We start from the raw sequence: 18,474 nt of genomic DNA on the forward strand, positions 1-18,474 counted from the left end.
AGCCTTCAGTGTTGTTTTTTTGTTTCATTTGTTTGATTTTTTTTGTTCTTCAACTTTAATTGAAGAAGACTGTTTTAGTAATTTGCATCTCAGGAAATTTAGGAAATTGTTTAGTACATTATGCTTCAACTTTAATTACCTCCCAAAGTGGAAACATTTAACTTTAGTGAAAGCACTTGGGGAGTAGGCACAAGCACCAAAACAAGGTGATGTTGTTGAAATGAAGAAGTTGCTTAATGTTATTGTCTATTTCTCAGTCATGTGATTTAAACATTATGGTTTAACAAGTATTTATTAAATGCCTAACTATGCCAGACACTGAGCTAGGAGTTAGTGATATAAAAACAAAAGAGAAAATAATAACAATCCCTACTCTCCAAATAATGGGGAGATGCAACATGGACTGGGAAAGTAAATAAAAGATTACTGGAGGAAGGAGAAGACAGTAAGAATTAGGGGGATCAGATAAGGCTTCCAGAAGGAGATGATAACTGTACTGAACCTAGTAAGTCCTAAGGATAATAAGAAATTGAGGTGATAAGGGGATGAACTCCATAATTTTGAAATTATACAACCAAAAGATGGAATAGTGCGTGCAGGCAACATCTAGTAGAAAAGTTTGGTCGGAATATAGAATGTATAGAAGAGAGAGAGAAAGAATAAAGGAAAGGGAAAAGGGGAAGGGGAAGGAGAAAGGAAAATAGAAGGGAAAGGAAAGGAAGGAAAAAACAGAAGAGGGGATGGGAGGGAAGAGGAGGGAAGGGGAGGGAAAGGAAAAAAAAATATTAATCAAGTGCCTACTATGTGCCAGGAGCTTTACAAATATCTCATTTAGTCTTCACAAAAACACTTGTGAAGTAGGTGTGATTATTATTACCATTTCACACATGAGAAAAATAAGGTTAAATAGAGGTCAAATTATTTGCTTAGGGTTGGACAACTAGTAAGTATGTGATCCAGATCAGAACTCTGTTCATTCAGATTTAAGAATATATACATAATGTTCATCTTTACATAATAAAGAACAAACAATCCAAAGAATCCAGACTGAGAAGGAGAAGGAAAAATGAACATTACACAATTAATGGAAACAGTGGGAAAACAACTCCAATTCTATACAAAATTTAAAAAAAAACTTATACCTACACTACATAATTTTTTTAAATATAGAAATAAAGCATTTTACCAAATAGCTTTCCTAATACAGAAATGATTTCTATATCCAAACTGGAATAAAAATAGCAAAAAGAGATATTTATGAATATCACATTAATATTCAAAATAAATCTCTGATGTCACCAATATGAGTAGCTTGTGTAGCAAGGTTTATCACAACTCATATAATATATATTATATAATCATATTATATAGACATATATGTATGCATATATATATATATATATATATACAGAAATATTTGGGTGCATATACATATAAACATACACACATGCACATACACACATATATATAATATGTACATATAATATTCATGGCAGGCCATCCTTTATGAGTTGTCTAAATCTTTCTATAAATTCTCTATTTGGTGGGGGGAGAGGGGTTGAAAGCACACCCAACATTTAGGGAAGTTTATCACTTTTTTCTCAACAGTGTGACTTAACAAATTAACCTGCATTTCTCTTCATTATTGAAATTAAACCAAAAGAAACTTGGATTAAATAAACCTGGAATTCTACGATGGCTCATCATAAGGAGATTAGTAAAATTAATAAAGTAATGTCAAAAAATTACATGACAATAACAATATGTACAAAAATCATTTAAATATAGTACTCATATGTGGTAAAAAAAAGTATAATAATTCACAGATTTTAACTTAATATTATTGAAAACTTTAATCTAAAATTTATATCCAGAGTGATTTGAAAGAAGAAATACTAGAACCTTTCCAAATAAGAACAGAATTCCAGAAATTTTATGCTTTCTTTACTATTAATATAGCACTAAAAACACTAGGTGTATTAAAAAAAAATTAAAGTAATTAAATGAGTACACATAGAAGAAAGAGGCAAACATTTGGTGGATGTGATCAGTTACTTAGAAAACCTATAGTAGCAATAAAAAGATGATAAACAGTTAATAAAACACACAAGACAATACAAAATAATTTTTCTAAAAATAAAAAAGAATTTAATATAACTAGAGAAATATCCAGTGCTTACTACTAGGGCAAAATGACACTATCCAAGTAAATCTGCAGGTTTATTCTTTATCAATCAAGTTAACAAAATAATATGTTAAATTATTCAAAAAATGAAAAGCAAAATTTTTGGAGGGGAAGAAAAAAGATCAAAGAAATGAAGGAAAACCATGAAAAAGCAGGAAATAAAAAGATTTGACAGATCTAGATTTCAAATTTTGTTACAAAGTATTAATTCTCAAAATAATATACTTTTAATAAAAAGCAGAAAGGTATTGAGTAGGATAGGTTTAGTGAAGACTTCTCAGATTGTAGTTCTTCTCCCAGGGGTGAGGTAAGACTGAGAGGCTCAAGGTTACTATATTTTTAGAACAGAATAATTCCATATAAGGATATAAAACTGTGTAGTACATTAGGGTCTCAATGATTGGATAAAGTTTACCTAATTCTTCAATGTCTTCATTTCAAAAGGGATTGGTTAGATTTTGTGTCTAGAATGTAAGATCATATTCTCAGCTAATGAGAATAATGGTCAGTGGGGGGGTAGGGACTTGCGTTAGAGTCTACATAAATCACTGCCCTTTCTTTGTCTTCGGCTTTCCTACTCCAGGTGAACTGCTGTAAGATTGTCCAGATTCTCGAGAATCGAATAAATCTCTTTTCTGTCATCACTTTGAGAGGCCTCTGAGTAATTGATTTATGTAGGGACCTGAGCCATCCCACACAGTATATATGTGGCATAAATTAAATTTTTAAAAGTGCCTAGATTTATCTAGTTTCTTTGCTTTGTTCTTCCTAGTAATGGATATAGTCCGAAGGAAATTAAGAGCCCTTGTGTACAAGAAGGTATCTGTATTGTACAATATCCAAAGCATCATTTTTGTAATAAGAAAAAGCTAGACACACTTATATACCTCTAATGACATAACTGGTTGAGATATTTATAATGAATGAAAAATACAAAGAATTTATTGGGGAAAAATTCTCCTGAATATACTTATTACGATGGCAATCAAATTAGAATCTTTTGCTGTTTTTGTTTTACTAAAAGTGCCTCTGAATGAATGATGTGATTAAAGAAGATCTTTTCCACCCATTGATGGGCCTGCCCATTGTGGAAAGGTTGATTAGGGGAGTTATTTTGTAGGAAGGTCCCAAGTACTTTTTTTTTTTTCTATTGAGGCACTGGGTCAGAGGGCTATGTCCTCTGGCTCTGAAAAGTGTGTAAATACTCTGAAGATGAAGGTTTACTTTGGGCTTACTGTCTGGAAGCGTTTTTTTTTGTTTGTTTGTTTTTTTGTGGGAAGTGGCTTAAGGAGCACTCCCCCACTTTGAGACACCCAGATGTAACCTCTCTGGTAAAGATGTAGGTATGCTAATGGTCAGACATTTCAGAGACATGTCTATTGATTTTTGATTTCTCTGTTTCTCTGAAGTTCAGGGTGCTGACTTTTTCCCCTGAACTAACTCAATGATACCTGTGCTTGATTAAAGTGATGGTTAACTCCTCAAAAGTTGCCTTTCCTTTGAGAAAAGCAGAAGAACCTATGATAGCAGGCCCCCATGTGTATGTTGGGGAACTTACTGTTACACTTATATATACAAAACAATATTCACAATGACTAAAGCCAGGAATGCTCTGGTAAGTGCTTTACAATGGGCCCCTTCAGTAAATGTTTCACTGAGAGGAGAGAAAGTACATATGACATTTTAAAGTTTAATTTATAAATTTGTATTTTGTAAATTCAGATAATCAAGAAACAATAAAGCAACACCTGATCTGACGTGTTTTCTAATTTCTTAGCTGTAAATGCTCATTTTGAAAATATATTAATTGACTCTTTAGAACTGTTATGATTCAGTCAGATATTCACAAGTACAAAACAGAAAGATGAATATAAAAACATACAAGGAAGCAAATATAAACAAAAATGTTGACATCAATGATTTAAAGTAAATGTAAATGTCTTCTTCTCTGTTAAAAATTAAATTGCAGAAGTTGCAAATGACAACCACAATCACTGGATTGGATATTTGTTTAACTGTTCCCAAGGAATTTGGTTTTCAAGATGTTTACATGGGTACAGGGAAATGTCTTTTATATCAAAACAAAAAAATATATAAATAAAAAAATGGAAGAGTCAAATAGAGGTGAGCTTTAAATGACAGCCAAGCAGGAGGCTGGCCAGAAAGAAAAAAAAAAGACACTAATAAAGAAAATGTAAAAACTTGTAAGACAAAACTGTTCCAAAACCAATCTTTTGACACCTAAGAAGGTGAAAGCTAATACAAACTCACTATCAGGACTGATTTTTTTCTTGTCACATTATGATTACTCCTTAATAAAAGTTGGCTATAACTGCTATTATTAGTAAAAAAAAAATTTCCTTCTCCCCCAGCATATAGCATCTTTGCATAGAGAAGATGCCTAGTAAATGTTTTTGGAATGAGGACTGAATAAAAATGGCTAAGCATTAGACCAAAAATGAAATATTCTTTTCCTTTCTGTTTCATTAATATCTACAAGTTTTCTTATGACCAGATTTTCATGGCTATTCTGAATAACCAATCTAAGAAAATAGCACATGTAAATTATAAGTACTCCAGTCCCAGAAAAGGAAATATAACTAGCTATGATGCAATTAGTAAAATGGAGGTGAGGGGACTTGTGGTCCTGACAGGTAGGAAAACTATATTAAACTTTTAAAGAAAGCAATTAATAAAAATTGTAAGGAATAAAACATATTCTCAAAAATTATTAAGGAAAGCATTCTATCAAGCTACTTTTATAAAATAAATATATTATTAACTAAGCCAGAGAAAAGATAAGGCAAAAAAGATAACAATTGGCCAATACCATTAATGAATGTAAATGCAAACATTTTAACACAATTTCATCAAACATAGGACAAGAAATTATTCAAGAAATAATCTAAATCTAATTACCATTTCAATGAATGCAGAAAAATACTACTTGAGAAAGAAAAACATTCATAAAATGAACCCTATTTAATACAGACATAGAGGAATTTTTTTGTGTTAAAAATTATCAGCCCATAACTAAATTTCTGCATTTTACATGGAATATGTATATGCATGATATTCTCACAATAAATATGAAGTAAAACAAAGAGGTCCATTTTTCCTTTATTTTTGGTAAGGATTGAAAAATACTAGAAATGAAAATGTCAAGAGAGATAAATTAAAGATATCTTTATAAGCAAAAGGAGACAAAATTAAATCTATTTGCTGATGATTTGATGGATTACTTGGCAAATCATATGGAATCAGAAAAGAAACTAATCAATGCAATAACTTGACCAAAGTTACAGGCTACAAAACAAACCCTGAAAAATCAAAAGATTTTCCTACATCATAATAAAAAATCTACAATGAAAGAAAAGATAGTTCTATTTAAAGTAATAATGAAATAAAAAAAAAACATTCATGAGTGAATTGACTAAAGGATAGTTAACATACGCATAATATATATACATGACATATTCCTTTCTGCTATCCAGGCAGCTACATGGTATGGTGGGTAGAGTGCTCAAGAAGACTCACCTTTCTGAGTTCAGTCTGGTCTTAGACACTTACAAAGCTTATGATCCTGTCTGACCCAATTTCCTGATCAGTAAAATGATCTGGAGAAGTAAGTGGTAAACCTAACAACAAATTATATATATATATATATATACACACACATATATACATATATACACATATATACATATATATACACATATATATGTATGTGTGTGTATATATATATATATACACATATATACATATATATACACATATATATGTATGTGTGTGTATATATATATACACACAGATACAAATTATATATATACACATACATATATACACACACATATACATATATTTGAAGGCAAAATGATCTTTAAAGAAATATAAAAAGTCTTAAATAGTTCTTCAAATGTTCACTGCTCATAACTAGGTTTTACAATATGATAAAAATGCAACATTTAAGGTAATTTACACATTTATTCCCATAATAACTCACCAAAGTAATACTTTTTAAGACACAAAATGCTGAAAAATTATTTTAAGAAAAAATAGATTATAAAGGGTAATAACAATAAAAATGAAGTAATGATAAAGTAATAACATTTCTAGAATATATATATGTATGAATATATATATAATGAAGTAGCTATCAACAAAATCATTTTTGCTGGTTTAAAAAATTAAAAATAAGATCATTTCAATAGTCTAAACATAGAAAAATTAGAAATGATAGAACTGAATAATTCAGTATTTGATTAAACCCCCAAATAAAAACTAGGGAAAAACCTCCAATTTGCAAAGAATTTCTTGAAAACTGAAATACTGAGAAATTGAAATCAGTTTTAAATCCATACTTAATATCATATTATGCAACATATTCAAATATAATTTTAATATTAAAGATTATATATTTATAATGGAGAAAAAGAATACCCCATTCTTTCTCACCTTTGGATAGGGACTGAATTCTTACTTAAAAGAGTGACAAACCAAGGATAAAAGAGAGAATAGATTATTTTGATTTTGTGAAACTGAAAAGTTTTGGGGGACTTAGTTTTTTGGAAGAAGCTTTCTGTACCAGAGGATACTCTGTGATGTTGGTGCTTCTGTCGCTGGCAACTATGGTCAGACAGTTGGATTTGTCTGTTGATTTGTGATACATATATTGCCTATGTCAAACAGTTTGAAACCATTGTCTGTTGATTTTCTGAACTAAGTGAATTATATATGTCCTTGATTAAAAGACATTGTTAACCTCTCACAAAAAAGATTTTGTGCGATTAAAACTAATGCATCTTGGATAAGAGGAGAAGAGATTGAATGAAAAATGTTTCATTTTCTTTCAGATAAAGTTTTTGTATCCAAGATATGTATAAATGTGTGTATGAATATATCTAGGTATATACATGCTTATGCACATATTAGTGTATATATGCAAATGTGCACACACATACAAACATACATAAATACATGTTTACTTATTCATATATGTACATGTACACACAAGCCACAGAAATATATATGATCAAAAGTCTTTACCCAAGGAGAAGAGATAAAACAATAGGAAGAAATATTTCTCTAAGGAATTACAAAATTATCAAAAGCCATATGAAGAAGTGTTCCAAAACACTAGTAATAAAAGAAATGTACATGAAAACAACTCTCAGGCTTCATTTCTCCCATATTCAATTGTCAAAGATGGCAAAAGATGGGAAGAATCAACATTAGAGGAGTAAATGAAGGACAAGGACACTAAGGATTTCTTAGTGGAGCCGTGAATTCTTGTAGGTAATTTGGAATTTTGTGAACTAAATCACTAAAATGTCCACACTTCTTGACCCAAGAGTCCACTGCTAGGCACAAAAACCAAGGAACTTAACTGTCAAAAAGAAAAAATACATGAATTTCAAAAGAAACCTTTTTGTAGTAGCAAAATCTTGGAATTAATGTATATAAGCATTTGAGGAATGTCTATGCAAGCAAGTTTCACGGATATCATGAAATATTGCTATGGTGTAGGAAATGACCAATGTAATAAGAGCAAAGATGTATAGAAAGATTTATACGAACTGATCATACTGATTTCATCAGAGCTAGGAAAATGCTATATACAATGACTGAAATGTTTAAAATGAAAAAAAAATCTACAAAACAATCCAAAGTGCATTTTGTGATATTATTAACATAAGTTATGAGAAGATCTTTTCGTTCCATTGTAAAGCTCAGGATCTGTGGAGATGAACTATGTCATAAAATATCAGACGTTTTTGACATTCATTTCATTGATATTTTCTCTTCCTCTTTTTATTTCATTTCTATATGTTTTTTAAAAAAATTAAAATGGACAGCTCTCTGGAAGGTAGAGGGAAAGGGATACAAGACAAAGGCTAAGTAAGCAAAGTAAGTATAAAAGATACCAGTAAGGTATATTAAAATAGAAATTCTAGATGCCACAAGAGGTTTTTATTCACCAGCAGCAGGAATCAAAGTTTATGAAACTATTCCAATCCCAAGAAAGTGAAGCAAGATGACATACATCAAATGATGAAGCACAAAATTATTCAAATGGCATTCAGGAAAGTGCCTTAAAGATCAGAACTGCCAACACATATTAGTTCTTTTTAGTGTACCTTGTGGTACTAGCACCAATGGCTTCTGACATTTATTTAGAAAATCAATCAAGCCTCTGACCAAACCTAAACAAAGCTTACTGTACCATTTCTTTCTCTGGGATTATTTTAATCAGTAGCTTGATTTTGTTCTCCCTTCATTCATCTCCTTATCAGTTACATTCAGGTATCACTCAGAACTTCCCCGTCAGCATTCTGTCTGAGTACCACTTATGCTTCTTACCCTAATGCTGTCATGTCAGGTTTTCTCAAGTGATTTCTTCTTCTCTGGCATTTGACTTGGCCCTTTTACTTCCATTTTAGCTGTGTTTACTAGGCTGTAGAGGACATCTCTTTCTGATTTGCTGTTATTTTTTTTTTCCTTTTCCTTTCCAGGTCATTATACCTTGAGGTTTCAATTTTTTTTTTTCAAACTGCAATTTGTTAGTGGGAAATTATGGACCCAGGATGGCAAGGGCAAAGGGAGAACTGAGAAGCTGAACAGCAGGTCAATTGTGATGTAATTAATTACAATCATGTAACTTAGTGCACAGAGTGGCGATCATTCAATTACACATTGAAGAGACAGTACAAATTGATTCTGTCCCAAATAGTTAGTCAGGAAGGTCATTGTGTCTTCTGCTTGGGAGCAAAAGTCAAGAGAAATTGTCGTAAAACAGACTTTATATAGATCTTCAGCTCAATAAATGTAATTAGGAACTTTAAACTAAAAATGTTTAAAATAATATATATTAAAGATTATGGAATGGTAAAACTTTGATGTTCTTTATTACTAACATATTTCTTTCACTGCCTTCTTGAAAGACTATGTTGTTGAACAAGAAATCAGACAATTTCAACCCACAGCATTTCTTATTCTTGTTTTTATTTCCTCTTCACTATTACCAAATATGAGGGAAATGAGATAGAATAAAGGTTTTCCTTAATATTACCTTAAAAATCATTTTAAGCTCATTACAATTTTCCCATGCACTAGTGAAAGGGGAATATATTTTCAGAATGAACCCAAAACACATTTCTCCCCTTCACTTCACTTCCCCCTCCTTCCTTTCATTTCCTTTCTTTTTTTCCCTTTTCTCTTTCTTTTCCTTTTTATTTTGGCATGTCACCACATTTAGCACAGGCTGGAAGACATGGGTTGTTCAATGACCCTTTCCCCATACTTCTGAGCACAGTAGATTTGACCTTCACTCTTTTCCAATCTAGAGAGTGTTTAACTTTGGGCAACCTGATGATCCCTGTTCACAGGGACTTATGAAATTCATGTTGACCCAAGTGTAAATCCCCTGTTGGTATAGTCTATCACAACTCAGAACTGCTAAGAGCAAGAAAGAAACAACTTTCAACCTTCCCTTATATCTGGAATTGCAGACAACTCCTACCACATCTGGCTCCTACACTAGTTAATTTTTTTTTTTCCAGCAACAGCTTTTCAGGGAGGGAAGGGGGACATTTTTTAAACATTCTGAGAGAAAAAAGAAGGTAGAAGAAATAATCCAAGGTTGAGTCTTGGCAAGATGTAATCATTGATAGTACAATAAACAAAAGGAAAAAAGGGTAGAGAATAAAATAGAGTTCAGTTTTCTTTTTTAATGACACATATTTCACACATTTATCTGTGTATATGTGTATGTGTACATGTATATACACACATATAAAACATACTACATACACACATACACACACGTGTGTGTAACATACATGTGTGCACACACACATATACGTATGCATACGTATACACATACACATTTTCTTCGCTTGTAGAAGATAAGCCTCTTGAAAGTGAGAACTGCTATCTTTGTCATTATCTCTCCATGACTAAAGATAAAATCTGACTGATATTCATTTAATAAATTATTGTTAATTGGCTCCCTTTTTGGTATGGAAAGCAATGTTCGATTTAGCAATTTCCCTGGTTGTCTCCTACACCTGTAACACTTTTCCTCTTCCTTTGAAACTACTGATCTAAATGGTTTTCTTTAAGTCCTAAACAAAATTTCACTTTTTACTGCCAACCTTATGTAATACATCTCTTAATTCTAACACCTTTGCTCTCTTAATTATTTGCTGCTTATACTGTATATAGATTTTGTTTTGGGTGTACATTTATTTATTTATTATCTTCCACATTACACTGTATACTCCATGAGGGCAGGAACCGTCATTTTCTATTTTTGTATCCCCAGTGTTTAACACAGTACCTTAATTAATGTTTGTTGATTGATTTACTAGGAGTTTAAGAAGTGAGACTAGACATAAAGTGATGTAGTAATTGCAATGTTAAAGAAGAAGTAGAATTAAATGCTGGTAAACCAGGAAGGAAAGTTAGCTTTAATTTAGTCTATTCCTCTAATAAAGTGGATATCCTTAATTGAGAGCCGATTTCCTAATACTTTTTGCTACCCTCAGAAGAAATCCATGTAGGCTGTAGTAGTAGATATGTGGGTGAATAAGATGGGAGTTTAGAGTCTTCATCACCTAAATTTGCAGGCATTGGATATTAGAAGTCATTTGGGGCTAACTGAAATCTGTAGAATTCTCAATTAAAAATTGAAAGATTGATTCGCAGTAAAATAATGAGGCAATATTAAACTATATGATTACCCAGTTGAGTAAATATATGGAGGGGAAGAAGAGGAGAATGAAAGGACTTGAATGAGTGTGTGGCCAATAGATTGTCTCTTAACTTCTCCTTGCCTAATCTGCAAAATAATGAAAATGAGTGTGAAATGAAAAAATGTATGTAAAGTCTGATGTAAACTTCAGATATCAATGAGCTTTCTTCTCTGGAGAGAAAGGAATGAAGATGAAGCTACAAAATTGTATGGATTATGGGGGCCCTTCAAAAACTGTTCACAGTTTTTCATCTCCCCACTTTAGTCTTTACATTCCCTCATTTAAATTTAGATTGTCCTGAGGTACTAGCATCCAAGAGTTTATGAGAATTATTTTGAAAATCTATCAGGGAATTGATCAAACCCCAGTTCACTATACCCAAAGTTAAGATTCAGCATCCTCAAAGATCTTGTATAATCACCAGTTCATAGATTCATAAACAAATGAAATTCTAAAAGTCTTTGAAATCAACTTCATTTCATGAATTTAAAAAAATGAGGTGCAGGATTAAATAATTTTCCCATAGGCACATAGGAAACAAGTGACAGAGCTGGAAGTAGAGATTAAAAAAATGGTTCAACTTTATTAAAATTATTTTCATTCAAAAGATATGCAATATCCTACACTTGGGCTAAAAATTAAACAGGAAACATGAAAAAGTCTGAAGTAGATAACAACCTGCAAGAAAAAAATTATAGAGTGATGCAAATATAATGAATTAAAAATATGACAGAGAATATTAAGTTCCAGATGCTACACTTTAAAGAAAAACTTTGACAAACCATCCAAGACCAGGGGATAGTGTCGGGACTAGAGTTCATGCCATAAAATTGTGGAAGTATGTCAATAGATCTGAAAAGGATTTTAAAGATTTCATTTTACAAAAAGGAAAATGGGATACAGGGAGATTAAGGAGATAGAGTGACTTGTGAAATACCCTACAGATATTGTATCAAAGGCTGAATTTAAACCTAAGTCCTATGATTCTAAGGCCTGTGTTCTTTTCACCATACCACGAAATAATTGGGGATATTTATCCTTGGGAATAATAGACATGGACATGGGAGGTGATTTGGTACATCTTCACATGCATATAAAACAAATTAATTTCCCTTCTCTTTAATATAAGATATCAGTGCTAGGAGCAATGAGTGGAAAATACAAAGATTTCTATTCAATATGCCAATTTTTAAAATAACACCACCCTAATAACTAAGTAACTTAAAAAGGGAAGAACTAGTACTTTTGGAGCCAAGAGGGTGGAGTGAGGGTAGAACTCACTTGAGCTCTTCCAAACTTCCTTCCAAATAGCCTTATTATGATTAGCCTATCTATATAGCCTATCTAATTAATAGGATATCAATAGAATTAATAAAATAATCCCAATAGAATTAGAATAATATTTCAGAACTAATTTTAGGGGAATGAAGCAGTTTTCCAGTCCAGGACAACTTGAAAGGTGAGAAGGAAAGGTTTGTCCCACACAGGTGGTAAGGGAGCACGGTTTGGTGAGTAAGCCAATGGCAGGCTGCACCTCAGGGAACTACCAAGAGGATCCCAATCCTAGAGGCAAGCCAGCAGCAAGGTCCCTACACCAGCACAAGAATCCTGGGACAGGAGCAAAATCCAACTTTTACCTAAATTAAAAAGTCAGAAAATAGACAGAAAAATGAACATATAAAAGGACTTGGCCATAGAAAGCTAATGCAGTGAAAATGAAAATCAAGGCACAAACTTAGGAGAGAAAGAAATGTCAAAGTGACTACATGTGAAGGCTTGAAGAGTTTATGTCTTCATCTTCCCTATCTCCATAATTAATTTTTTATGGTCAGGTTCTTTTTTGTTTGTTTGTCTTCTCATTTTCTCAGCCAATTTCTTGACATTTAAATTTATGTTAAAGTTAGACTCTGCTCCCAGGGTGGAGAGGGCACTGTCCCAAGTTTCAGGTTATTTTATGCTGCAATTTTCAGAGCTAGTTCTGTGGGTCCATATGTTGATGATTCCTCTATGATGTCATGATATGAGAATGTAGTCACTGATCTCTGCCCTAGAACTGTGATGAGATTCCTATCTCTTGTATAGTCAGACAGATTTTTTTTTTCCCCTTATGGCCCTGGAAATATAGCTAAAGTTCCTGTTCTCCTGAGGCCATAACTAACATGTCTCCTTTCTCCCTTTTTCCTGAGACCATGTCTCCTTACTTCCCTGTGGTTTTAAGCACTAGGACCCTAGTGTTCTTCTCAATGTTGGAACTGTGATCTGGAAATCTGCATGGGCAATGCAACAATGTCCTGCATTCATTTCAGGCAAAGGGTCCCCTGTAATATCCTTCTGACCAACGGTCTGATACTTTTACATTCTGTTGGTTGGGAGCTCCCAAAGTTGCTGCTGCAGCCACTTCTCAGACCTGCTACTGGCTTCCTGGAATGGGTATTGTGTTACACTGCATTCTAGGTCTGACTACTACCCTGGGGAAAAATAACTTTTCTGTTGACCTAAGTTTTTCTGGACTGGAAAATTATTTCATCCAGACCTTTTGGTGGTCCAGTCAATCCAGAATTTGGTTTGTGGTATTACTTTAAAGTTGTTTGCAGGAGAATTTGGGAGAGCTCAGGTGATATCCTACCGTTTCTCCACCCTCTTGATTCTAACTCCGTAGAAATGGTTTATTGATATAACTAAGTGCAGAAAAGGAGTGTGTAGATAAACAGCAATTCAGTCTGAGGTAGAGTAGCATGACATTTTTTTTTCACCCACCCTATTTTCCAATGGGGAACCATGCATGGTGGTAGCCTGGAGGATAACTGGGATATGTCTTCTGGTCAATGACGCTGAACCACTGAGAAGAACAGATTTAAATAAGGATTTTAGAAAAATGGGGTGGGGGGGCTCTACTATGGCAGACTTTGCTATCACCGCAGGCAAGGGGTCTTGCTGGTCAGATAACATGATCATGAAACATGATCCAGCAGAAAAAGCAATGATATTTCTTAAATAAACCAGCATGTTTTACTCAAGATGAAGAATGTCAGATTGTACCTTTGTTAAATCAGCAATTTTACTGGAGATTTGAAGCACCGAGTTTTAAATAAAAATCTATATACTTTAAAACTTAAGAGTAGCAGAGTTGTGTGACAGGACATAGCTTAGGAGAGTGAGGCTACAGACTCACTGGCTATTCAAGGGTAAATATAAGGACACGGTGAACAGAAAAGAGAAAGCAATAATATTAGTGAAAGAAGTAACAATATTGGGAAATCCAGGTAAAAAACTTTCTTATATGAAAAGTCTTTGAGTATATCTGAAAATCCAAAGATTACTCAATTCTTTGATATTTCTTCTGAGATCACCTGACTCATATCAAGCAGGTCAAGCAGTTCAAGTCAGTTTCAAAAATAAAAATAAAATCATTCCACAATTCACATAAAATAAAATCCATGCCATATCCCAAGATATGTTGAGCGCTTCTAATAGGTATCTTGCTGCATATATTCAGTTGATATTCAAATCCTCTCTTTTTCATGAAAAAATAATAAACCTCAATTGTCTTCTATGGTTCTCTGAATGTAATACACTGAGCTCAGAAGCTAACTCTGCATGGCAAATTTCCCTTTTGGCTTAAGTGATCCCTACCAGGTTTGACTCTGAAAAATCTCCAAATAGCCTCATGAAATGAGAAAGTCGTATTCTATTCAGTTCTATGTCTATGAACCTATCAATCAACAGGTATGTAATTAGTACCAATTATGTTCCAGGCACTGAGGATTCAAAATTTTAAAAAAAGAAAACATTACTGACTTCAAGGAATTTGAGAACCTCTAAAGTCCAAGTTTAAACAGCTATATTTCTTGCAAACAGCTGTCATACTGTCTGTTCTATTTTCTTAATGCATATGTAGAGAATGAATTATGATATATTATAAATTACTCATATAATTACAGTTATAAAATGTCATCCTGCCAAATATAGCTAGTATTGAATTTTTAAGTATGAATGCTAAGGTTTGTGTTGAAGAACTTAAAGTGCTACTCAAACATTGACATATATATATATATATATATATATATATATATATATATATATATATATATATATATATATATACATATGAAAACAGCCATTTCCTCTCCTACAGGCTTCAGAGTGACAATCTCAATTTCAGAAAAATGCTGCGCAAATACACTCAATGTTGCAGTTCTGATGAGAAACGGTTTTCATTTTGAAACATGCTAGGAACTAACTGTCATCCCTGAGGCCATTGTTTTCTTGTAAGATCCAAGTGCTGTTGCCAGAGTTCATTCCTGTAAGCATTTACAATGGTAGAGAAATAAAAAGTATTAAGAGACTGTTTTTCTTTTCCTTCCTTACAATGTTTTCCCCATTTCTCATCCTTGAAACAAAAACTCAACTAATGGGAAAATGTCATATGGACATAAAAATGATACTTGCTGCACTAGAAATTGATGTAAAAGAAATGATTACAGCAGAACTTTGATAGAAAACTATGTAAGCTTCACCTACTAAATTGTTCTGTTCCCCAGTTCTGCCCCATGTCTTTATGGGGTTACCTGAACCCTCCTTGGGATCAGAGATACATAGGATCATAGGTATAAAGCTGGAATTGACATTAGGATCTTTGCAAAGTGCTTGTTATATATTATCTCATTTGATTCTTATGTCATAATTAAGTAGGACTGTCAATCAATAAATGTTTGTCAAAACTGGTACTATGTGCCATACACTGGACTAAATGATGGGGATAAAAAGAAATGAAACAGAGCATCCCTTTTCTGACAGATATAACCATTATCTCTTTTTAATAGATAAAAAGATAGATTATGGATATACATGATATGGAGACAGATAGACAGAAAGACTAAAACAAGTTAAGTGATTTGCCCATGCTCACTCAGCATAAAAGTATCTAAAGTGGAATATAAAAACAGGTGGTTGGCACTCTCGGTTAATCATTCTATTCATTAATCCATTTCTTTTCCATTGAGCATATATTACGTCTTTGCATAGAAAAAAAAACAAGAGACTGAAAGGGTTAATAAATGAGGACAAGGGAGTGGATTAAGAGTACCAACTAGGAAGTTCTGTGGCAGAGTACTGCTGAAAATAAGACAGCATTAGTCATTGGGAATATGGTAGCACTTTTAGCTGCAGGGTCAGGTCTTGGAGTACTACTACCTAACATTTATATGTACCAATTGCTGTGCAAGTGCTTCATAATTATCATCTTATTTCCTCACAGCAGCCTTACAAGGTCAATACTTTTCTTATCTCCACTGTACAAATGAGAAAACTAAGATAAACTTATAAAGTGACTTGGTCAGGGTAACGACTAATAAGTTCCTGAGGCTGGATTTAAACCTAGGTCTTTCTGACTCCATGCCCAGAGCTTTATCGACTGCACGACTATCCTATATACTATAACTGGAAGAAGCGTTTAAAGTAAGATCAGATTCAAAACCAGAAATTATATAGGAAATCCAAAGACCCTAACAAGAAACAATTTGCATGGTGTATAATAAGGCAATTAATAATGCGTGAAACAACAATATTTTCCACTTGTCAATATGTTCTTTCAATTTATCTCTTTCAGATTTTCTGCCTGCATGGGTTATTTTATGTCTGCCTGTACCACAATCATTCTGAGTGGCAACAGGCAGCTCCAAGCACTTCTGAGAACAAATTGAGCATCTCTAACTAAATCTTGTCATTCATATTGCCCAAAGGGTCAGTTTCATAAAGTGCTTTTGGGGATGCCTGTTGGCCACTAAGAGTCTACAAACTGCAGCAGGATGTTCTGACCACTCTGTGACCTTTTCTGATGATAGATCCTAATAAAATTTGGATTATTTAAAAGACTAAAGCCAGTATGGAAGGGAAGTCAAGAAATGAAATAGATGACAGGCAGAGGGATTCTGCACAAGACTGAGTCTCAAAAGTGAAAAAAGTCAACAAAGAGCAAAAGTTAAAAAGCAATAAGGCTTCAATGAAATGAATCCAAGAGAATTTTTAAACGTGTGATCCTTGAACTAAAAAAAATCATAACTTGCTTATCTCCCACTTTAAAAATATTTGAAATCGTTTATTTTATTATTTTTTATCCAATCACTTTCTGACCTGGCACAGTAGATAAAACACTGAACTTGTAGTCAAGAAAACTCAAGTTCATCTATTCCCTTGAACACTTGCTAAGTCTCAGACATTAAACAAATCACTTATTCTCAGTTTCTTTATATATAAAATGGAAATAATAAAAATACCTGATACTACATGACACTGAGTTGCTCTGTGGATCAAATAAAATATGTGAATCTTTTTGTTTTACAATTCTTAAAGCTCTATATAAATGTTAACTATTATTTTAATATAACTAATCTTACTCTATAGAATCCCCTCCCCTCTCCCCTGCAAAAGTTAAGAAAAGCAGATTTTTTCTTACTAGAACAACCATCCTGGACTACTAACCCCAGACCTGTGAGTGTGGCACTCATTTCCTAAGGCTTGGTTTCAACCTTTTCAAGGGTGAAAGTTCTACTTTGTCAGGATAGTCTACCCTTCAGTCATTGCACCTGGAGTCACGATATCCTTACTTGGAGTTATGACATCCTCTTCACTGCCACTTGTCCTCATCACTCCATGTTGAACTGTTTCTAGCTCCTACCCCTTTGTATTGTCATCTGCATGGTACCCTCTTCCCATGGTTAAAAACAGGCAAAGAACTTATTACATGTCTGGAAGTCTCCCACTTTCTCTAGTTTTCCTTCTCCTTATTGTGGTTTTCATAAGAAAATATGTGCTGCTTGATAGCCCAATTTTCTTAGTCTATTGTCCAAAATATTGGATTGACTCAGTAAATTTCTATAAGACCTAGAGGTAAAGGATTTTGTCTTGGAGATAACACTTTTAATATAAATAATCCATTGCATACTTATTGAATTCTTACTATGAAGCATTGTTGTAATATGTTGTAATATGGCTGTTCTGTATGACTAAGTAAAAAATGATTTTCAATGATGCATTGGGTTAAAGGGGAGGCAGAATGATACCATGGAAAGAACGCTTTCTCCTAAGTCAAAGCCTGCCTCTTATGTGTATGATCTGTGTGACCTTTGGCAAATCCTTAATCCTCGATGGTCCTTAGTTTCCTTAATTGTAAAATGAAGAAATTTGTCTAAATATCTCTTGCTCTTCATGCATGATACTATGATAAGCAGTGACAAATAATAGCATATGACATTGAGTTCTATGTAATCAACAGAGGTTTGACACATTTCTCACAAGAAATGTGACATGGAGATTTATCTTCTGTCAGTCATTAATCTTTACTAATAAAACAGAATTAATAGTTTAGACTTCTAAGGGTATTTAAAAATATATGATTTCAGAAGTCATCTGTTTGAATTGTCTGAATCCACATCATTACTTTGAACCTTTCTCATGTTTACATATTGTCTTAGGTAAGCTTGGCAAAGTTAGTAGATCTAAATCAGGAAGGACTGAGGAGATGCAATAAATTTTAGA

The sequence above is a fragment of the Notamacropus eugenii genome, chromosome 3, assembly GCF_028372415.1.
Source record: "Notamacropus eugenii isolate mMacEug1 chromosome 3, mMacEug1.pri_v2, whole genome shotgun sequence".
Taxonomy (NCBI): Eukaryota; Metazoa; Chordata; class Mammalia; order Diprotodontia; family Macropodidae; genus Notamacropus; species Notamacropus eugenii.